The sequence below is a fragment of the Schistocerca americana genome, unplaced genomic scaffold (genome assembly GCF_021461395.2).
Source record: "Schistocerca americana isolate TAMUIC-IGC-003095 unplaced genomic scaffold, iqSchAmer2.1 HiC_scaffold_884, whole genome shotgun sequence".
NCBI lineage: Eukaryota > Metazoa > Arthropoda > Insecta > Orthoptera > Acrididae > Schistocerca > Schistocerca americana.
Genome location: NW_025726658.1, coordinates 1 through 21,435, shown reverse-complemented (window position 1 = coordinate 21,435; position 21,435 = coordinate 1). Strand labels below are relative to the sequence as shown.

The window sequence follows — 21,435 nt, the reverse complement described above, 5'->3', positions numbered from 1 at the left end:
GACTGCAAATTCCGTCCGTTTTTAACGTCTTAAATTGAAGGGACAGTCACAAGTTGCTCCGTTTTCACTCCATGTCGACAATCACACAGCACCTGAGGTAACAAGCACATCTGAAGACCCATTGTGCACTCGACTGTTCATGCCAACTCACTGCCTCGCACTTTACTACTGTGTACCACTCTTGTCGTCCAACTGCAAAAGACTGGGCCACAACAACTTTCCGCGTCTCCATTGCACTGCGCAAACTACGAAACGCTCCCCAAACATGGCACTCACCCACGCAGACGACTTTTCCGACTTTACACGACGCTCACGCAACGCTCACGCTAGTGACAGCCTTATTTAGAGCTTGACGTCGCACACAAGCGAATGAGCACATTTCGCCTACGACTTAGGCCGCCCTCCTACTGTGGCTGTTCGGTGTCTGCAGGCAGCGAGGGGCTGCAAGCTTCCTGTGTTCGCGCCTATGTCACCTCTGCTTGCTTGTCAGAGACAGAGTATCGCAAAACATACAACTCACTCCATGAATTGATTGCTACGGCATCTGTCATCAGCAGTCACAACTAGCAACACCAGTAGCAGCCGACTGCACGTCAAGAATTGGAATGTGCAGTGGGATTTTTGTGAATTCGGCGCAAGGCTGATCTTTGCGACATAGGTTTGAGAATCTTATGGGAACACTTGTACTGTTTCTAAATTAAGTGTAGTGGTGGGAGGAGGGTGCTTCGTGCGCATTACAGCACGCTTGCCAATTGTGGCTGCTAATCGTTGGCTCGTATCTGCCTTGACACATTTTCTGGCTGTGTATTATTCCACTTGCATGGCAGTGTGCGCATGTTGGTGTGTTAAAAATTCTGGAGGCGCTGGGTATCGATCCCAGTACCTCTCGCATGCTAAGCGAGCGCTCTACCATCTGAGCTACGCCCCCTGCTGACGAACTGCGCTACATACAGCCATATCAATGACACAGACCCTTGCACTCCCATTATTCCGCTGACAAACACTACTCTCAATGTGTCCGTGAGGGTGTCTTTCAGGTTTCCTGCATTCTGTATCGAATCGTAGTTGGCCAAAATCAAAGTGGCACGCACGACGTCGAAAATAGCGTTCGGCCAACGCTCTGAGGTAGACGAACGTGTTGTCCACTCTCTAGACTTCATTGAGGTTAGGCCGTTATACCTAAGGCAGATTTGCACTCGATGACACCTCGACAACAGCCGGTCCTCACATTTACGTCTTGCTCTCCTTACGTCAGTATACGAGTCTGTGACGCTGGCTTTGCAACATCTTGCGTGCCTTTAGGCTCGCCGCGACCAACACTTACCACGCACTGACCACAAAACATGGAGGCGCCGGGGCTTGAACCCGGGACCTTTCACATGCAAAGCGAACGCTCTACCAACTGAGCTACGCCCCCAAGCACAAGCAAGCTGCGCTGATCTCCGTTCTTTGCTACTCTTATGTGCACGGACGCGATGGTTGGTTGGTTTGCAGGGGTGAAGGGACCAGAGTACAAAGGCGCGGACACGTTCACATACGCAAGAGTTCCAAGTAGTTTCGATGCTCTGGTATTACGACTGCAAATTCCGTCCGTTTTTAACGTCTTAAATTGAAGGGACAGTCACAAGTTGCTCCGTTTTCACTCCATGTCGACAATCACACAGCACCTGAGGTAACAAGCACATCTGAAGACCCATTGTGCACTCGACTGTTCATGCCAACTCACTGCTTCGCACTTTACTACTGTGTACCACTCTTGTCGTCCAACTGCAAAAGACTGGGCCACAACAACTTTCCGCGTCTCCATTGCACTGCGCAAACTACGAAACGCTCCCCAAACATGGCACTCACCCACGCAGACGACTTTTCGACTTTACACGACGCTCACGCAACGCTCACGCTAGTGACAGCCTTATTTAGAGCTTGACGTCGCACACAAGCGAATGAGCACATTTTGCCTACGACTTAGGCCGCCCTCCTACTGTGGCTGTTCGGTGTCTGCAGGCAGCGAGGGGCTGCAAGCTTCCTGTGTTCGCGCCTATGTCACCTCTGCTTGCTTGTCAGAGACAGAGTATCGCAAAACATACAACTCACTCCATGAATTGATTGCTACGGCATCTGTCATCAGCAGTCACAACTAGCAACACCAGTAGCAGCCGACTGCACGTCAAGAATTGGAATGTGCAGTGGGATTTTTGTGAATTCGGCGCAAGGCTGATCTTTGCGACATAGGTTTGAGAATCTTATGGGAACACTTGTACTGTTTCTAAATTAAGTGTAGTGGTGGGAGGAGGGTGCTTCGTGCGCATTACAGCACGCTTGCCAATTGTGGCTGCTAATCGTTGGCTCGTATCTGCCTTGACACATTTTCTGGCTGTGTATTATTCCACTTGCATGGCAGTGTGCGCATGTTGGTGTGTTAAAAATTCTGGAGGCGCTGGGTATCGATCCCAGTACCTCTCGCATGCTAAGCGAGCGCTCTACCATCTGAGCTACGCCCCCTGCTGACGAACTGCGCTACATACAGCCATATCAATGACACAGACCCTTGCACTCCCATTATTCCGCTGACAAACACTACTCTCAATGTGTCCGTGAGGGTGTCTTTCAGGTTTCCTGCATTCTGTATCGAATCGTAGTTGGCCAAAATCAAAGTGGCACGCACGACGTCGAAAATAGCGTTCGGCCAACGCTCTGAGGTAGACGAACGTGTTGTCCACTCTCTAGACTTCATTGAGGTTAGGCCGTTATACCTAAGGCAGATTTGCACTCGATGACACCTCGACAACAGCCGGTCCTCACATTTACGTCTTGCTCTCCTTACGTCAGTATACGAGTCTGTGACGCTGGCTTTGCAACATCTTGCGTGCCTTTAGGCTCGCCGCGACCAACACTTACCACGCACTGACCACAAAACATGGAGGCGCCGGGGCTTGAACCCGGGACCTTTCACATGCAAAGCGAACGCTCTAACAACTTAGCTACGCCCCCAAGCACAAGCAAGCTGCGCTGATCTCCGTTCTTTGCTACTCTTATGTGCACGGACGCGATGGTTGGTTGGTTTGCAGGGGTGAAGGGACCAGAGTACAAAGGCGCGGACACGTTCACATACGCAAGAGTTCCAAGTAGTTTCGATGCTCTGGTATTACGACTGCAAATTCCGTCCGTTTTTAACGTCTTAAATTGAAGGGACAGTCACAAGTTGCTCCGTTTTCACTCCATGTCGACAATCACACAGCACCTGAGGTAACAAGCACATCTGAAGACCCATTGTGCACTCGACTGTTCATGCCAACTCACTGCTTCGCACTTTACTACTGTGTACCACTCTTGTCGTCCAACTGCAAAAGACTGGGCCACAACAACTTTCCGCGTCTCCATTGCACTGCGCAAACTACGAAACGCTCCCCAAACATGGCACTCACCCACGCAGACGACTTTTCGACTTTACACGACGCTCACGCAACGCTCACGCTAGTGACAGCCTTATTTAGAGCTTGACGTCGCACACAAGCGAATGAGCACATTTTGCCTACGACTTAGGCCGCCCTCCTACTGTGGCTGTTCGGTGTCTGCAGGCAGCGAGGGGCTGCAAGCTTCCTGTGTTCGCGCCTATGTCACCTCTGCTTGCTTGTCAGAGACAGAGTATCGCAAAACATACAACTCACTCCATGAATTGATTGCTACGGCATCTGTCATCAGCAGTCACAACTAGCAACACCAGTAGCAGCCGACTGCACGTCAAGAATTGGAATGTGCAGTGGGATTTTTGTGAATTCGGCGCAAGGCTGATCTTTGCGACATAGGTTTGAGAATCTTATGGGAACACTTGTACTGTTTCTAAATTAAGTGTAGTGGTGGGAGGAGGGTGCTTCGTGCGCATTACAGCACGCTTGCCAATTGTGGCTGCTAATCGTTGGCTCGTATCTGCCTTGACACATTTTCTGGCTGTGTATTATTCCACTTGCATGGCAGTGTGCGCATGTTGGTGTGTTAAAAATTCTGGAGGCGCTGGGTATCGATCCCAGTACCTCTCGCATGCTAAGCGAGCGCTCTACCATCTGAGCTACGCCCCCTGCTGACGAACTGCGCTACATACAGCCATATCAATGACACAGACCCTTGCACTCCCATTATTCCGCTGACAAACACTACTCTCAATGTGTCCGTGAGGGTGTCTTTCAGGTTTCCTGCATTCTGTATCGAATCGTAGTTGGCCAAAATCAAAGTGGCACGCACGACGTCGAAAATAGCGTTCGGCCAACGCTCTGAGGTAGACGAACGTGTTGTCCACTCTCTAGACTTCATTGAGGTTAGGCCGTTATACCTAAGGCAGATTTGCACTCGATGACACCTCGACAACAGCCGGTCCTCACATTTACGTCTTGCTCTCCTTACGTCAGTATACGAGTCTGTGACGCTGGCTTTGCAACATCTTGCGTGCCTTTAGGCTCGCCGCGACCAACACTTACCACGCACTGACCACAAAACATGGAGGCGCCGGGGCTTGAACCCGGGACCTTTCACATGCAAAGCGAACGCTCTACCAACTGAGCTACGCCCCCAAGCACAAGCAAGCTGCGCTGATCTCCGTTCTTTGCTACTCTTATGTGCACGGACGCGATGGTTGGTTGGTTTGCAGGGGTGAAGGGACCAGAGTACAAAGGCGCGGACACGTTCACATACGCAAGAGTTCCAAGTAGTTTCGATGCTCTGGTATTACGACTGCAAATTCCGTCCGTTTTTAACGTCTTAAATTGAAGGGACAGTCACAAGTTGCTCCGTTTTCACTCCATGTCGACAATCACACAGCACCTGAGGTAACAAGCACATCTGAAGACCCATTGTGCACTCGACTGTTCATGCCAACTCACTGCTTCGCACTTTACTACTGTGTACCACTCTTGTCGTCCAACTGCAAAAGACTGGGCCACAACAACTTTCCGCGTCTCCATTGCACTGCGCAAACTACGAAACGCTCCCCAAACATGGCACTCACCCACGCAGACGACTTTTCGACTTTACACGACGCTCACGCAACGCTCACGCTAGTGACAGCCTTATTTAGAGCTTGACGTCGCACACAAGCGAATGAGCACATTTTGCCTACGACTTAGGCCGCCCTCCTACTGTGGCTGTTCGGTGTCTGCAGGCAGCGAGGGGCTGCAAGCTTCCTGTGTTCGCGCCTATGTCACCTCTGCTTGCTTGTCAGAGACAGAGTATCGCAAAACATACAACTCACTCCATGAATTGATTGCTACGGCATCTGTCATCAGCAGTCACAACTAGCAACACCAGTAGCAGCCGACTGCACGTCAAGAATTGGAATGTGCAGTGGGATTTTTGTGAATTCGGCGCAAGGCTGATCTTTGCGACATAGGTTTGAGAATCTTATGGGAACACTTGTACTGTTTCTAAATTAAGTGTAGTGGTGGGAGGAGGGTGCTTCGTGCGCATTACAGCACGCTTGCCAATTGTGGCTGCTAATCGTTGGCTCGTATCTGCCTTGACACATTTTCTGGCTGTGTATTATTCCACTTGCATGGCAGTGTGCGCATGTTGGTGTGTTAAAAATTCTGGAGGCGCTGGGTATCGATCCCAGTACCTCTCGCATGCTAAGCGAGCGCTCTACCATCTGAGCTACGCCCCCTGCTGACGAACTGCGCTACATACAGCCATATCAATGACACAGACCCTTGCACTCCCATTATTCCGCTGACAAACACTACTCTCAATGTGTCCGTGAGGGTGTCTTTCAGGTTTCCTGCATTCTGTATCGAATCGTAGTTGGCCAAAATCAAAGTGGCACGCACGACGTCGAAAATAGCGTTCGGCCAACGCTCTGAGGTAGACGAACGTGTTGTCCACTCTCTAGACTTCATTGAGGTTAGGCCGTTATACCTAAGGCAGATTTGCACTCGATGACACCTCGACAACAGCCGGTCCTCACATTTACGTCTTGCTCTCCTTACGTCAGTATACGAGTCTGTGACGCTGGCTTTGCAACATCTTGCGTGCCTTTAGGCTCGCCGCGACCAACACTTACCACGCACTGACCACAAAACATGGAGGCGCCGGGGCTTGAACCCGGGACCTTTCACATGCAAAGCGAACGCTCTACCAACTGAGCTACGCCCCCAAGCACAAGCAAGCTGCGCTGATCTCCGTTCTTTGCTACTCTTATGTGCACGGACGCGATGGTTGGTTGGTTTGCAGGGGTGAAGGGACCAGAGTACAAAGGCGCGGACACGTTCACATACGCAAGAGTTCCAAGTAGTTTCGATGCTCTGGTATTACGACTGCAAATTCCGTCCGTTTTTAACGTCTTAAATTGAAGGGACAGTCACAAGTTGCTCCGTTTTCACTCCATGTCGACAATCACACAGCACCTGAGGTAACAAGCACATCTGAAGACCCATTGTGCACTCGACTGTTCATGCCAACTCACTGCTTCGCACTTTACTACTGTGTACCACTCTTGTCGTCCAACTGCAAAAGACTGGGCCACAACAACTTTCCGCGTCTCCATTGCACTGCGCAAACTACGAAACGCTCCCCAAACATGGCACTCACCCACGCAGACGACTTTTCGACTTTACACGACGCTCACGCAACGCTCACGCTAGTGACAGCCTTATTTAGAGCTTGACGTCGCACACAAGCGAATGAGCACATTTTGCCTACGACTTAGGCCGCCCTCCTACTGTGGCTGTTCGGTGTCTGCAGGCAGCGAGGGGCTGCAAGCTTCCTGTGTTCGCGCCTATGTCACCTCTGCTTGCTTGTCAGAGACAGAGTATCGCAAAACATACAACTCACTCCATGAATTGATTGCTACGGCATCTGTCATCAGCAGTCACAACTAGCAACACCAGTAGCAGCCGACTGCACGTCAAGAATTGGAATGTGCAGTGGGATTTTTGTGAATTCGGCGCAAGGCTGATCTTTGCGACATAGGTTTGAGAATCTTATGGGAACACTTGTACTGTTTCTAAATTAAGTGTAGTGGTGGGAGGAGGGTGCTTCGTGCGCATTACAGCACGCTTGCCAATTGTGGCTGCTAATCGTTGGCTCGTATCTGCCTTGACACATTTTCTGGCTGTGTATTATTCCACTTGCATGGCAGTGTGCGCATGTTGGTGTGTTAAAAATTCTGGAGGCGCTGGGTATCGATCCCAGTACCTCTCGCATGCTAAGCGAGCGCTCTACCATCTGAGCTACGCCCCCTGCTGACGAACTGCGCTACATACAGCCATATCAATGACACAGACCCTTGCACTCCCATTATTCCGCTGACAAACACTACTCTCAATGTGTCCGTGAGGGTGTCTTTCAGGTTTCCTGCATTCTGTATCGAATCGTAGTTGGCCAAAATCAAAGTGGCACGCACGACGTCGAAAATAGCGTTCGGCCAACGCTCTGAGGTAGACGAACGTGTTGTCCACTCTCTAGACTTCATTGAGGTTAGGCCGTTATACCTAAGGCAGATTTGCACTCGATGACACCTCGACAACAGCCGGTCCTCACATTTACGTCTTGCTCTCCTTACGTCAGTATACGAGTCTGTGACGCTGGCTTTGCAACATCTTGCGTGCCTTTAGGCTCGCCGCGACCAACACTTACCACGCACTGACCACAAAACATGGAGGCGCCGGGGCTTGAACCCGGGACCTTTCACATGCAAAGCGAACGCTCTATCAACTGAGCTACGCCCCCAAGCACAAGCAAGCTGCGCTGATCTCCGTTCTTTGCTACTCTTATGTGCACGGACGCGATGGTTGGTTGGTTTGCAGGGGTGAAGGGACCAGAGTACAAAGGCGCGGACACGTTCACATACGCAAGAGTTCCAAGTAGTTTCGATGCTCTGGTATTACGACTGCAAATTCCGTCCGTTTTTAACGTCTTAAATTGAAGGGACAGTCACAAGTTGCTCCGTTTTCACTCCATGTCGACAATCACACAGCACCTGAGGTAACAAGCACATCTGAAGACCCATTGTGCACTCGACTGTTCATGCCAACTCACTGCTTCGCACTTTACTACTGTGTACCACTCTTGTCGTCCAACTGCAAAAGACTGGGCCACAACAACTTTCCGCGTCTCCATTGCACTGCGCAAACTACGAAACGCTCCCCAAACATGGCACTCACCCACGCAGACGACTTTTCGACTTTACACGACGCTCACGCAACGCTCACGCTAGTGACAGCCTTATTTAGAGCTTGACGTCGCACACAAGCGAATGAGCACATTTTGCCTACGACTTAGGCCGCCCTCCTACTGTGGCTGTTCGGTGTCTGCAGGCAGCGAGGGGCTGCAAGCTTCCTGTGTTCGCGCCTATGTCACCTCTGCTTGCTTGTCAGAGACAGAGTATCGCAAAACATACAACTCACTCCATGAATTGATTGCTACGGCATCTGTCATCAGCAGTCACAACTAGCAACACCAGTAGCAGCCGACTGCACGTCAAGAATTGGAATGTGCAGTGGGATTTTTGTGAATTCGGCGCAAGGCTGATCTTTGCGACATAGGTTTGAGAATCTTATGGGAACACTTGTACTGTTTCTAAATTAAGTGTAGTGGTGGGAGGAGGGTGCTTCGTGCGCATTACAGCACGCTTGCCAATTGTGGCTGCTAATCGTTGGCTCGTATCTGCCTTGACACATTTTCTGGCTGTGTATTATTCCACTTGCATGGCAGTGTGCGCATGTTGGTGTGTTAAAAATTCTGGAGGCGCTGGGTATCGATCCCAGTACCTCTCGCATGCTAAGCGAGCGCTCTACCATCTGAGCTACGCCCCCTGCTGACGAACTGCGCTACATACAGCCATATCAATGACACAGACCCTTGCACTCCCATTATTCCGCTGACAAACACTACTCTCAATGTGTCCGTGAGGGTGTCTTTCAGGTTTCCTGCATTCTGTATCGAATCGTAGTTGGCCAAAATCAAAGTGGCACGCACGACGTCGAAAATAGCGTTCGGCCAACGCTCTGAGGTAGACGAACGTGTTGTCCACTCTCTAGACTTCATTGAGGTTAGGCCGTTATACCTAAGGCAGATTTGCACTCGATGACACCTCGACAACAGCCGGTCCTCACATTTACGTCTTGCTCTCCTTACGTCAGTATACGAGTCTGTGACGCTGGCTTTGCAACATCTTGCGTGCCTTTAGGCTCGCCGCGACCAACACTTACCACGCACTGACCACAAAACATGGAGGCGCCGGGGCTTGAACCCGGGACCTTTCACATGCAAAGCGAACGCTCTAACAACTTAGCTACGCCCCCAAGCACAAGCAAGCTGCGCTGATCTCCGTTCTTTGCTACTCTTATGTGCACGGACGCGATGGTTGGTTGGTTTGCAGGGGTGAAGGGACCAGAGTACAAAGGCGCGGACACGTTCACATACGCAAGAGTTCCAAGTAGTTTCGATGCTCTGGTATTACGACTGCAAATTCCGTCCGTTTTTAACGTCTTAAATTGAAGGGACAGTCACAAGTTGCTCCGTTTTCACTCCATGTCGACAATCACACAGCACCTGAGGTAACAAGCACATCTGAAGACCCATTGTGCACTCGACTGTTCATGCCAACTCACTGCTTCGCACTTTACTACTGTGTACCACTCTTGTCGTCCAACTGCAAAAGACTGGGCCACAACAACTTTCCGCGTCTCCATTGCACTGCGCAAACTACGAAACGCTCCCCAAACATGGCACTCACCCACGCAGACGACTTTTCGACTTTACACGACGCTCACGCAACGCTCACGCTAGTGACAGCCTTATTTAGAGCTTGACGTCGCACACAAGCGAATGAGCACATTTTGCCTACGACTTAGGCCGCCCTCCTACTGTGGCTGTTCGGTGTCTGCAGGCAGCGAGGGGCTGCAAGCTTCCTGTGTTCGCGCCTATGTCACCTCTGCTTGCTTGTCAGAGACAGAGTATCGCAAAACATACAACTCACTCCATGAATTGATTGCTACGGCATCTGTCATCAGCAGTCACAACTAGCAACACCAGTAGCAGCCGACTGCACGTCAAGAATTGGAATGTGCAGTGGGATTTTTGTGAATTCGGCGCAAGGCTGATCTTTGCGACATAGGTTTGAGAATCTTATGGGAACACTTGTACTGTTTCTAAATTAAGTGTAGTGGTGGGAGGAGGGTGCTTCGTGCGCATTACAGCACGCTTGCCAATTGTGGCTGCTAATCGTTGGCTCGTATCTGCCTTGACACATTTTCTGGCTGTGTATTATTCCACTTGCATGGCAGTGTGCGCATGTTGGTGTGTTAAAAATTCTGGAGGCGCTGGGTATCGATCCCAGTACCTCTCGCATGCTAAGCGAGCGCTCTACCATCTGAGCTACGCCCCCTGCTGACGAACTGCGCTACATACAGCCATATCAATGACACAGACCCTTGCACTCCCATTATTCCGCTGACAAACACTACTCTCAATGTGTCCGTGAGGGTGTCTTTCAGGTTTCCTGCATTCTGTATCGAATCGTAGTTGGCCAAAATCAAAGTGGCACGCACGACGTCGAAAATAGCGTTCGGCCAACGCTCTGAGGTAGACGAACGTGTTGTCCACTCTCTAGACTTCATTGAGGTTAGGCCGTTATACCTAAGGCAGATTTGCACTCGATGACACCTCGACAACAGCCGGTCCTCACATTTACGTCTTGCTCTCCTTACGTCAGTATACGAGTCTGTGACGCTGGCTTTGCAACATCTTGCGTGCCTTTAGGCTCGCCGCGACCAACACTTACCACGCACTGACCACAAAACATGGAGGCGCCGGGGCTTGAACCCGGGACCTTTCACATGCAAAGCGAACGCTCTATCAACTGAGCTACGCCCCCAAGCACAAGCAAGCTGCGCTGATCTCCGTTCTTTGCTACTCTTATGTGCACGGACGCGATGGTTGGTTGGTTTGCAGGGGTGAAGGGACCAGAGTACAAAGGCGCGGACACGTTCACATACGCAAGAGTTCCAAGTAGTTTCGATGCTCTGGTATTACGACTGCAAATTCCGTCCGTTTTTAACGTCTTAAATTGAAGGGACAGTCACAAGTTGCTCCGTTTTCACTCCATGTCGACAATCACACAGCACCTGAGGTAACAAGCACATCTGAAGACCCATTGTGCACTCGACTGTTCATGCCAACTCACTGCTTCGCACTTTACTACTGTGTACCACTCTTGTCGTCCAACTGCAAAAGACTGGGCCACAACAACTTTCCGCGTCTCCATTGCACTGCGCAAACTACGAAACGCTCCCCAAACATGGCACTCACCCACGCAGACGACTTTTCGACTTTACACGACGCTCACGCAACGCTCACGCTAGTGACAGCCTTATTTAGAGCTTGACGTCGCACACAAGCGAATGAGCACATTTTGCCTACGACTTAGGCCGCCCTCCTACTGTGGCTGTTCGGTGTCTGCAGGCAGCGAGGGGCTGCAAGCTTCCTGTGTTCGCGCCTATGTCACCTCTGCTTGCTTGTCAGAGACAGAGTATCGCAAAACATACAACTCACTCCATGAATTGATTGCTACGGCATCTGTCATCAGCAGTCACAACTAGCAACACCAGTAGCAGCCGACTGCACGTCAAGAATTGGAATGTGCAGTGGGATTTTTGTGAATTCGGCGCAAGGCTGATCTTTGCGACATAGGTTTGAGAATCTTATGGGAACACTTGTACTGTTTCTAAATTAAGTGTAGTGGTGGGAGGAGGGTGCTTCGTGCGCATTACAGCACGCTTGCCAATTGTGGCTGCTAATCGTTGGCTCGTATCTGCCTTGACACATTTTCTGGCTGTGTATTATTCCACTTGCATGGCAGTGTGCGCATGTTGGTGTGTTAAAAATTCTGGAGGCGCTGGGTATCGATCCCAGTACCTCTCGCATGCTAAGCGAGCGCTCTACCATCTGAGCTACGCCCCCTGCTGACGAACTGCGCTACATACAGCCATATCAATGACACAGACCCTTGCACTCCCATTATTCCGCTGACAAACACTACTCTCAATGTGTCCGTGAGGGTGTCTTTCAGGTTTCCTGCATTCTGTATCGAATCGTAGTTGGCCAAAATCAAAGTGGCACGCACGACGTCGAAAATAGCGTTCGGCCAACGCTCTGAGGTAGACGAACGTGTTGTCCACTCTCTAGACTTCATTGAGGTTAGGCCGTTATACCTAAGGCAGATTTGCACTCGATGACACCTCGACAACAGCCGGTCCTCACATTTACGTCTTGCTCTCCTTACGTCAGTATACGAGTCTGTGACGCTGGCTTTGCAACATCTTGCGTGCCTTTAGGCTCGCCGCGACCAACACTTACCACGCACTGACCACAAAACATGGAGGCGCCGGGGCTTGAACCCGGGACCTTTCACATGCAAAGCGAACGCTCTACCAACTGAGCTACGCCCCCAAGCACAAGCAAGCTGCGCTGATCTCCGTTCTTTGCTACTCTTATGTGCACGGACGCGATGGTTGGTTGGTTTGCAGGGGTGAAGGGACCAGAGTACAAAGGCGCGGACACGTTCACATACGCAAGAGTTCCAAGTAGTTTCGATGCTCTGGTATTACGACTGCAAATTCCGTCCGTTTTTAACGTCTTAAATTGAAGGGACAGTCACAAGTTGCTCCGTTTTCACTCCATGTCGACAATCACACAGCACCTGAGGTAACAAGCACATCTGAAGACCCATTGTGCACTCGACTGTTCATGCCAACTCACTGCTTCGCACTTTACTACTGTGTACCACTCTTGTCGTCCAACTGCAAAAGACTGGGCCACAACAACTTTCCGCGTCTCCATTGCACTGCGCAAACTACGAAACGCTCCCCAAACATGGCACTCACCCACGCAGACGACTTTTCGACTTTACACGACGCTCACGCAACGCTCACGCTAGTGACAGCCTTATTTAGAGCTTGACGTCGCACACAAGCGAATGAGCACATTTTGCCTACGACTTAGGCCGCCCTCCTACTGTGGCTGTTCGGTGTCTGCAGGCAGCGAGGGGCTGCAAGCTTCCTGTGTTCGCGCCTATGTCACCTCTGCTTGCTTGTCAGAGACAGAGTATCGCAAAACATACAACTCACTCCATGAATTGATTGCTACGGCATCTGTCATCAGCAGTCACAACTAGCAACACCAGTAGCAGCCGACTGCACGTCAAGAATTGGAATGTGCAGTGGGATTTTTGTGAATTCGGCGCAAGGCTGATCTTTGCGACATAGGTTTGAGAATCTTATGGGAACACTTGTACTGTTTCTAAATTAAGTGTAGTGGTGGGAGGAGGGTGCTTCGTGCGCATTACAGCACGCTTGCCAATTGTGGCTGCTAATCGTTGGCTCGTATCTGCCTTGACACATTTTCTGGCTGTGTATTATTCCACTTGCATGGCAGTGTGCGCATGTTGGTGTGTTAAAAATTCTGGAGGCGCTGGGTATCGATCCCAGTACCTCTCGCATGCTAAGCGAGCGCTCTACCATCTGAGCTACGCCCCCTGCTGACGAACTGCGCTACATACAGCCATATCAATGACACAGACCCTTGCACTCCCATTATTCCGCTGACAAACACTACTCTCAATGTGTCCGTGAGGGTGTCTTTCAGGTTTCCTGCATTCTGTATCGAATCGTAGTTGGCCAAAATCAAAGTGGCACGCACGACGTCGAAAATAGCGTTCGGCCAACGCTCTGAGGTAGACGAACGTGTTGTCCACTCTCTAGACTTCATTGAGGTTAGGCCGTTATACCTAAGGCAGATTTGCACTCGATGACACCTCGACAACAGCCGGTCCTCACATTTACGTCTTGCTCTCCTTACGTCAGTATACGAGTCTGTGACGCTGGCTTTGCAACATCTTGCGTGCCTTTAGGCTCGCCGCGACCAACACTTACCACGCACTGACCACAAAACATGGAGGCGCCGGGGCTTGAACCCGGGACCTTTCACATGCAAAGCGAACGCTCTACCAACTGAGCTACGCCCCCAAGCACAAGCAAGCTGCGCTGATCTCCGTTCTTTGCTACTCTTATGTGCACGGACGCGATGGTTGGTTGGTTTGCAGGGGTGAAGGGACCAGAGTACAAAGGCGCGGACACGTTCACATACGCAAGAGTTCCAAGTAGTTTCGATGCTCTGGTATTACGACTGCAAATTCCGTCCGTTTTTAACGTCTTAAATTGAAGGGACAGTCACAAGTTGCTCCGTTTTCACTCCATGTCGACAATCACACAGCACCTGAGGTAACAAGCACATCTGAAGACCCATTGTGCACTCGACTGTTCATGCCAACTCACTGCTTCGCACTTTACTACTGTGTACCACTCTTTTCGTCCAACTGCAAAAGACTGGGCCACAACAACTTTCCGCGTCTCCATTGCACTGCGCAAACTACGAAACGCTCCCCAAACATGGCACTCACCCACGCAGACGACTTTTCGACTTTACACGACGCTCACGCAACGCTCACGCTAGTGACAGCCTTATTTAGAGCTTGACGTCGCACACAAGCGAATGAGCACATTTTGCCTACGACTTAGGCCGCCCTCCTACTGTGGCTGTTCGGTGTCTGCAGGCAGCGAGGGGCTGCAAGCTTCCTGTGTTCGCGCCTATGTCACCTCTGCTTGCTTGTCAGAGACAGAGTATCGCAAAACATACAACTCACTCCATGAATTGATTGCTACGGCATCTGTCATCAGCAGTCACAACTAGCAACACCAGTAGCAGCCGACTGCACGTCAAGAATTGGAATGTGCAGTGGGATTTTTGTGAATTCGGCGCAAGGCTGATCTTTGCGACATAGGTTTGAGAATCTTATGGGAACACTTGTACTGTTTCTAAATTAAGTGTAGTGGTGGGAGGAGGGTGCTTCGTGCGCATTACAGCACGCTTGCCAATTGTGGCTGCTAATCGTTGGCTCGTATCTGCCTTGACACATTTTCTGGCTGTGTATTATTCCACTTGCATGGCAGTGTGCGCATGTTGGTGTGTTAAAAATTCTGGAGGCGCTGGGTATCGATCCCAGTACCTCTCGCATGCTAAGCGAGCGCTCTACCATCTGAGCTACGCCCCCTGCTGACGAACTGCGCTACATACAGCCATATCAATGACACAGACCCTTGCACTCCCATTATTCCGCTGACAAACACTACTCTCAATGTGTCCGTGAGGGTGTCTTTCAGGTTTCCTGCATTCTGTATCGAATCGTAGTTGGCCAAAATCAAAGTGGCACGCACGACGTCGAAAATAGCGTTCGGCCAACGCTCTGAGGTAGACGAACGTGTTGTCCACTCTCTAGACTTCATTGAGGTTAGGCCGTTATACCTAAGGCAGATTTGCACTCGATGACACCTCGACAACAGCCGGTCCTCACATTTACGTCTTGCTCTCCTTACGTCAGTATACGAGTCTGTGACGCTGGCTTTGCAACATCTTGCGTGCCTTTAGGCTCGCCGCGACCAACACTTACCACGCACTGACCACAAAACATGGAGGCGCCGGGGCTTGAACCCGGGACCTTTCACATGCAAAGCGAACGCTCTACCAACTGAGCTACGCCCCCAAGCACAAGCAAGCTGCGCTGATCTCCGTTCTTTGCTACTCTTATGTGCACGGACGCGATGGTTGGTTGGTTTGCAGGGGTGAAGGGACCAGAGTACAAAGGCGCGGACACGTTCACATACGCAAGAGTTCCAAGTAGTTTCGATGCTCTGGTATTACGACTGCAAATTCCGTCCGTTTTTAACGTCTTAAATTGAAGGGACAGTCACAAGTTGCTCCGTTTTCACTCCATGTCGACAATCACACAGCACCTGAGGTAACAAGCACATCTGAAGACCCATTGTGCACTCGACTGTTCATGCCAACTCACTGCTTCGCACTTTACTACTGTGTACCACTCTTGTCGTCCAACTGCAAAAGACTGGGCCACAACAACTTTCCGCGTCTCCATTGCACTGCGCAAACTACGAAACGCTCCCCAAACATGGCACTCACCCACGCAGACGACTTTTCGACTTTACACGACGCTCACGCAACGCTCACGCTAGTGACAGCCTTATTTAGAGCTTGACGTCGCACACAAGCGAATGAGCACATTTTGCCTACGACTTAGGCCGCCCTCCTACTGTGGCTGTTCGGTGTCTGCAGGCAGCGAGGGGCTGCAAGCTTCCTGTGTTCGCGCCTATGTCACCTCTGCTTGCTTGTCAGAGACAGAGTATCGCAAAACATACAACTCACTCCATGAATTGATTGCTACGGCATCTGTCATCAGCAGTCACAACTAGCAACACCAGTAGCAGCCGACTGCACGTCAAGAATTGGAATGTGCAGTGGGATTTTTGTGAATTCGGCGCAAGGCTGATCTTTGCGACATAGGTTTGAGAATCTTATGGGAACACTTGTACTGTTTCTAAATTAAGTGTAGTGGTGGGAGGAGGGTGCTTCGTGCGCATTACAGCACGTTTGCCAATTGTGGCTGCTAATCGTTGGCTCGTATCTGCCTTGACACATTTTCTGGCTGTGTATTATTCCACTTGCATGGCAGTGTGCGCATGTTGGTGTGTTAAAAATTCTGGAGGCGCTGGGTATCGATCCCAGTACCTCTCGCATGCTAAGCGAGCGCTCTACCATCTGAGCTACGCCCCCTGCTGACGAACTGCGCTACATACAGCCATATCAATGACACAGACCCTTGCACTCCCATTATTCCGCTGACAAACACTACTCTCAATGTGTCCGTGAGGGTGTCTTTCAGGTTTCCTGCATTCTGTATCGAATCGTAGTTGGCCAAAATCAAAGTGGCACGCACGACGTCGAAAATAGCGTTCGGCCAACGCTCTGAGGTAGACGAACGTGTTGTCCACTCTCTAGACTTCATTGAGGTTAGGCCGTTATACCTAAGGCAGATTTGCACTCGATGACACCTCGACAACAGCCGGTCCTCACATTTACGTCTTGCTCTCCTTACGTCAGTATACGAGTCTGTGACGCTGGCTTTGCAACATCTTGCGTGCCTTTAGGCTCGCCGCGACCAACACTTACCACGCACTGACCACAAAACATGGAGGCGCCGGGGCTTGAACCCGGGACCTTTCACATGCAAAGCGAACGCTCTACCAACTGAGCTACGCCCCCAAGCACAAGCAAGCTGCGCTGATCTCCGTTCTTTGCTACTCTTATGTGCACGGACGCGATGGTTGGTTGGTTTGCAGGGGTGAAGGGACCAGAGTACAAAGGCGCGGACACGTTCACATACGCAAGAGTTCCAAGTAGTTTCGATGCTCTGGTATTACGACTGCAAATTCCGTCCGTTTTTAACGTCTTAAATTGAAGGGACAGTCACAAGTTGCTCCGTTTTCACTCCATGTCGACAATCACACAGCACCTGAGGTAACAAGCACATCTGAAGACCCATTGTGCACTCGACTGTTCATGCCAACTCACTGCTTCGCACTTTACTACTGTGTACCACTCTTGTCGTCCAACTGCAAAAGACTGGGCCACAACAACTTTCCGCGTCTCCATTGCACTGCGCAAACTACGAAACGCTCCCCAAACATGGCACTCACCCACGCAGACGACTTTTCGACTTTACACGACGCTCACGCAACGCTCACGCTAGTGACAGCCTTATTTAGAGCTTGACGTCGCACACAAGCGAATGAGCACATTTTGCCTACGACTTAGGCCGCCCTCCTACTGTGGCTGTTCGGTGTCTGCAGGCAGCGAGGGGCTGCAAGCTTCCTGTGTTCGCGCCTATGTCACCTCTGCTTGCTTGTCAGAGACAGAGTATCGCAAAACATACAACTCACTCCATGAATTGATTGCTACGGCATCTGTCATCAGCAGTCACAACTAGCAACACCAGTAGCAGCCGACTGCACGTCAAGAATTGGAATGTGCAGTGGGATTTTTGTGAATTCGGCGCAAGGCTGATCTTTGCGACATAGGTTTGAGAATCTTATGGGAACACTTGTACTGTTTCTAAATTAAGTGTAGTGGTGGGAGGAGGGTGCTTCGTGCGCATTACAGCACGCTTGCCAATTGTGGCTGCTAATCGTTGGCTCGTATCTGCCTTGACACATTTTCTGGCTGTGTATTATTCCACTTGCATGGCAGTGTGCGCATGTTGGTGTGTTAAAAATTCTGGAGGCGCTGGGTATCGATCCCAGTACCTCTCGCATGCTAAGCGAGCGCTCTACCATCTGAGCTACGCCCCCTGCTGACGAACTGCGCTACATACAGCCATATCAATGACACAGACCCTTGCACTCCCATTATTCCGCTGACAAACACTACTCTCAATGTGTCCGTGAGGGTGTCTTTCAGGTTTCCTGCATTCTGTATCGAATCGTAGTTGGCCAAAATCAAAGTGGCACGCACGACGTCGAAAATAGCGTTCGGCCAACGCTCTGAGGTAGACGAACGTGTTGTCCACTCTCTAGACTTCATTGAGGTTAGGCCGTTATACCTAAGGCAGATTTGCACTCGATGACACCTCGACAACAGCCGGTCCTCACATTTACGTCTTGCTCTCCTTACGTCAGTATACGAGTCTGTGACGCTGGCTTTGCAACATCTTGCGTGCCTTTAGGCTCGCCGCGACCAACACTTACCACGCACTGACCACAAAACATGGAGGCGCCGGGGCTTGAACCCGGGACCTTTCACATGCAAAGCGAACGCTCTACCAACTGAGCTACGCCCCCAAGCACAAGCAAGCTGCGCTGATCTCCGTTCTTTGCTACTCTTATGTGCACGGACGCGATGGTTGGTTGGTTTGCAGGGGTGAAGGGACCAGAGTACAAAGGCGCGGACACGTTCACATACGCAAGAGTTCCAAGTAGTTTCGATGCTCTGGTATTACGACTGCAAATTCCGTCCGTTTTTAACGTCTTAAATTGAAGGGACAGTCACAAGTTGCTCCGTTTTCACTCCATGTCGACAATCACACAGCACCTGAGGTAACAAGCACATCTGAAGACCCATTGTGCACTCGACTGTTCATGCCAACTCACTGCTTCGCACTTTACTACTGTGTACCACTCTTGTCGTCCAACTGCAAAAGACTGGGCCACAACAACTTTCCGCGTCTCCATTGCACTGCGCAAACTACGAAACGCTCCCCAAACATGGCACTCACCCACGCAGACGACTTTTCGACTTTACACGACGCTCACGCAACGCTCACGCTAGTGACAGCCTTATTTAGAGCTTGACGTCGCACACAAGCGAATGAGCACATTTTGCCTACGACTTAGGCCGCCCTCCTACTGTGGCTGTTCGGTGTCTGCAGGCAGCGAGGGGCTGCAAGCTTCCTGTGTTCGCGCCTATGTCACCTCTGCTTGCTTGTCAGAGACAGAGTATCGCAAAACATACAACTCACTCCATGAATTGATTGCTACGGCATCTGTCATCAGCAGTCACAACTAGCAACACCAGTAGCAGCCGACTGCACGTCAAGAATTGGAATGTGCAGTGGGATTTTTGTGAATTCGGCGCAAGGCTGATCTTTGCGACATAGGTTTGAGAATCTTATGGGAACACTTGTACTGTTTCTAAATTAAGTGTAGTGGTGGGAGGAGGGTGCTTCGTGCGCATTACAGCACGCTTGCCAATTGTGGCTGCTAATCGTTGGCTCGTATCTGCCTTGACACATTTTCTGGCTGTGTATTATTCCACTTGCATGGCAGTGTGCGCATGTTGGTGTGTTAAAAATTCTGGAGGCGCTGGGTATCGATCCCAGTACCTCTCGCATGCTAAGCGAGCGCTCTACCATCTGAGCTACGCCCCCTGCTGACGAACTGCGCTACATACAGCCATATCAATGACACAGACCCTTGCACTCCCATTATTCCGCTGACAAACACTACTCTCAATGTGTCCGTGAGGGTGTCTTTCAGGTTTCCTGCATTCTGTATCGAATCGTAGTTGGCCAAAATCAAAGTGGCACGCACGACGTCGAAAATAGCGTTCGGCCAACGCTCTGAGGTAGACGAACGTGTTGTCCACTCTCTAGACTTCATTGAGGTTAGGCCGTTATACCTAAGGCAGATTTGCACTCGATGACACCTCGACAACAGCCGGTCCTCACATTTACGTCTTGCTCTCCTTACGTCAGTATACGAGTCTGTGACGCTGGCTTTGCAACATCTTGCGTGCCTTTAGGCTCGCCGCGACCAACACTTACCACGCACTGACCACAAAACATGGAGGCGCCGGGGCTTGAACCCGGGACCTTTCACATGCAAAGCGAACGCTCTATCAACTGAGCTACGCCCCCAAGCACAAGCAAGCTGCGCTGATCTCCGTTCTTTGCTACTCTTATGTGCACGGACGCGATGGTTGGTTGGTTTGCAGGGGTGAAGGGACCAGAGTACAAAGGCGCGGACACGTTCACATACGCAAGAGTTCCAAGTAGTTTCGATGCTCTGGTATTACGACTGCAAATTCCGTCCGTTTTTAACGTCTTAAATTGAAGGGACAGTCACAAGTTGCTCCGTTTTCACTCCATGTCGACAATCACACAGCACCTGAGGTAACAAGCACATCTGAAGACCCATTGTGCACTCGACTGTTCATGCCAACTCACTGCTTCGCACTTTACTACTGTGTACCACTCTTGTCGTCCAACTGCAAAAGACTGGGCCACAACAACTTTCCGCGTCTCCATTGCACTGCGCAAACTACGAAACGCTCCCCAAACATGGCACTCACCCACGCAGACGACTTTTCGACTTTACACGACGCTCACGCAACGCTCACGCTAGTGACAGCCTTATTTAGAGCTTGACGTCGCACACAAGCGAATGAGCACATTTTGCCTACGACTTAGGCCGCCCTCCTACTGTGGCTGTTCGGTGTCTGCAGGCAGCGAGGGGCTGCAAGCTTCCTGTGTTCGCGCCTATGTCACCTCTGCTTGCTTGTCAGAGACAGAGTATCGCAAAACATACAACTCACTCCATGAATTGATTGCTACGGCATCTGTCATCAGCAGTCACAACTAGCAACACCAGTAGCAGCCGACTGCACGTCAAGAATTGGAATGTGCAGTGGGATTTTTGTGAATTCGGCGCAAGGCTGATCTTTGCGACATAGGTTTGAGAATCTTATGGGAACACTTGTACTGTTTCTAAATTAAGTGTAGTGGTGGGAGGAGGGTGCTTCGTGCGCATTACAGCACGCTTGCCAATTGTGGCTGCTAATCGTTGGCTCGTATCTGCCTTGACACATTTTCTGGCTGTGTATTATTCCACTTGCATGGCAGTGTGCGCATGTTGGTGTGTTAAAAATTCTGGAGGCGCTGGGTATCGATCCCAGTACCTCTCGCATGCTAAGCGAGCGCTCTACCATCTGAGCTACGCCCCCTGCTGACGAACTGCGCTACATACAGCCATATCAATGACACAGACC

General features: G+C 50.8%; 27 non-coding genes across 27 annotated transcripts; all 27 read right to left on the bottom strand.

Annotated features, from left to right (window-relative positions):
* Window positions 1-855: 855 nt before the first annotated feature.
* Trnaa-agc lies at window positions 856-928 on the bottom strand. Its single transcript has one exon. It is a non-coding gene; the product is annotated as a tRNA-Ala (tRNA).
* A 416-nt stretch (window positions 929-1,344) lies between these two features.
* On the bottom strand, window positions 1,345-1,417 carry Trnaa-ugc. The gene has a single exon. It is a non-coding gene; the product is annotated as a tRNA-Ala (tRNA).
* A 1,012-nt stretch (window positions 1,418-2,429) lies between these two features.
* Trnaa-agc lies at window positions 2,430-2,502 on the bottom strand. Its single transcript has one exon. It is a non-coding gene; the product is annotated as a tRNA-Ala (tRNA).
* Window positions 2,503-2,918: 416 nt separating this feature from the next.
* On the bottom strand, window positions 2,919-2,991 carry Trnaa-ugc. The gene has a single exon. It is a non-coding gene; the product is annotated as a tRNA-Ala (tRNA).
* A 1,012-nt stretch (window positions 2,992-4,003) lies between these two features.
* Trnaa-agc lies at window positions 4,004-4,076 on the bottom strand. Its single transcript has one exon. It is a non-coding gene; the product is annotated as a tRNA-Ala (tRNA).
* A 416-nt stretch (window positions 4,077-4,492) lies between these two features.
* Window positions 4,493-4,565, bottom strand: Trnaa-ugc. The gene has a single exon. It is a non-coding gene; the product is annotated as a tRNA-Ala (tRNA).
* A 1,012-nt stretch (window positions 4,566-5,577) lies between these two features.
* Window positions 5,578-5,650, bottom strand: Trnaa-agc. The gene has a single exon. It is a non-coding gene; the product is annotated as a tRNA-Ala (tRNA).
* Window positions 5,651-6,066: 416 nt separating this feature from the next.
* Trnaa-ugc lies at window positions 6,067-6,139 on the bottom strand. Its single transcript has one exon. It is a non-coding gene; the product is annotated as a tRNA-Ala (tRNA).
* A 1,012-nt stretch (window positions 6,140-7,151) lies between these two features.
* On the bottom strand, window positions 7,152-7,224 carry Trnaa-agc. The gene has a single exon. It is a non-coding gene; the product is annotated as a tRNA-Ala (tRNA).
* Window positions 7,225-7,640: 416 nt separating this feature from the next.
* Trnaa-ugc lies at window positions 7,641-7,713 on the bottom strand. Its single transcript has one exon. It is a non-coding gene; the product is annotated as a tRNA-Ala (tRNA).
* Window positions 7,714-8,725: 1,012 nt separating this feature from the next.
* Window positions 8,726-8,798, bottom strand: Trnaa-agc. Its single transcript has one exon. It is a non-coding gene; the product is annotated as a tRNA-Ala (tRNA).
* Window positions 8,799-9,214: 416 nt separating this feature from the next.
* Trnaa-ugc lies at window positions 9,215-9,287 on the bottom strand. The gene has a single exon. It is a non-coding gene; the product is annotated as a tRNA-Ala (tRNA).
* Window positions 9,288-10,299: 1,012 nt separating this feature from the next.
* Trnaa-agc lies at window positions 10,300-10,372 on the bottom strand. The gene has a single exon. It is a non-coding gene; the product is annotated as a tRNA-Ala (tRNA).
* A 416-nt stretch (window positions 10,373-10,788) lies between these two features.
* Trnaa-ugc lies at window positions 10,789-10,861 on the bottom strand. The gene has a single exon. It is a non-coding gene; the product is annotated as a tRNA-Ala (tRNA).
* Window positions 10,862-11,873: 1,012 nt separating this feature from the next.
* Window positions 11,874-11,946, bottom strand: Trnaa-agc. The gene has a single exon. It is a non-coding gene; the product is annotated as a tRNA-Ala (tRNA).
* A 416-nt stretch (window positions 11,947-12,362) lies between these two features.
* Trnaa-ugc lies at window positions 12,363-12,435 on the bottom strand. Its single transcript has one exon. It is a non-coding gene; the product is annotated as a tRNA-Ala (tRNA).
* Window positions 12,436-13,447: 1,012 nt separating this feature from the next.
* Trnaa-agc lies at window positions 13,448-13,520 on the bottom strand. Its single transcript has one exon. It is a non-coding gene; the product is annotated as a tRNA-Ala (tRNA).
* A 416-nt stretch (window positions 13,521-13,936) lies between these two features.
* On the bottom strand, window positions 13,937-14,009 carry Trnaa-ugc. Its single transcript has one exon. It is a non-coding gene; the product is annotated as a tRNA-Ala (tRNA).
* Window positions 14,010-15,021: 1,012 nt separating this feature from the next.
* Window positions 15,022-15,094, bottom strand: Trnaa-agc. The gene has a single exon. It is a non-coding gene; the product is annotated as a tRNA-Ala (tRNA).
* Window positions 15,095-15,510: 416 nt separating this feature from the next.
* On the bottom strand, window positions 15,511-15,583 carry Trnaa-ugc. Its single transcript has one exon. It is a non-coding gene; the product is annotated as a tRNA-Ala (tRNA).
* A 1,012-nt stretch (window positions 15,584-16,595) lies between these two features.
* Window positions 16,596-16,668, bottom strand: Trnaa-agc. The gene has a single exon. It is a non-coding gene; the product is annotated as a tRNA-Ala (tRNA).
* Window positions 16,669-17,084: 416 nt separating this feature from the next.
* Window positions 17,085-17,157, bottom strand: Trnaa-ugc. Its single transcript has one exon. It is a non-coding gene; the product is annotated as a tRNA-Ala (tRNA).
* Window positions 17,158-18,169: 1,012 nt separating this feature from the next.
* On the bottom strand, window positions 18,170-18,242 carry Trnaa-agc. The gene has a single exon. It is a non-coding gene; the product is annotated as a tRNA-Ala (tRNA).
* A 416-nt stretch (window positions 18,243-18,658) lies between these two features.
* On the bottom strand, window positions 18,659-18,731 carry Trnaa-ugc. The gene has a single exon. It is a non-coding gene; the product is annotated as a tRNA-Ala (tRNA).
* Window positions 18,732-19,743: 1,012 nt separating this feature from the next.
* On the bottom strand, window positions 19,744-19,816 carry Trnaa-agc. Its single transcript has one exon. It is a non-coding gene; the product is annotated as a tRNA-Ala (tRNA).
* Window positions 19,817-20,232: 416 nt separating this feature from the next.
* Window positions 20,233-20,305, bottom strand: Trnaa-ugc. Its single transcript has one exon. It is a non-coding gene; the product is annotated as a tRNA-Ala (tRNA).
* A 1,012-nt stretch (window positions 20,306-21,317) lies between these two features.
* Window positions 21,318-21,390, bottom strand: Trnaa-agc. Its single transcript has one exon. It is a non-coding gene; the product is annotated as a tRNA-Ala (tRNA).
* Between the last annotated feature and the right edge of the window lie 45 nt (window positions 21,391-21,435).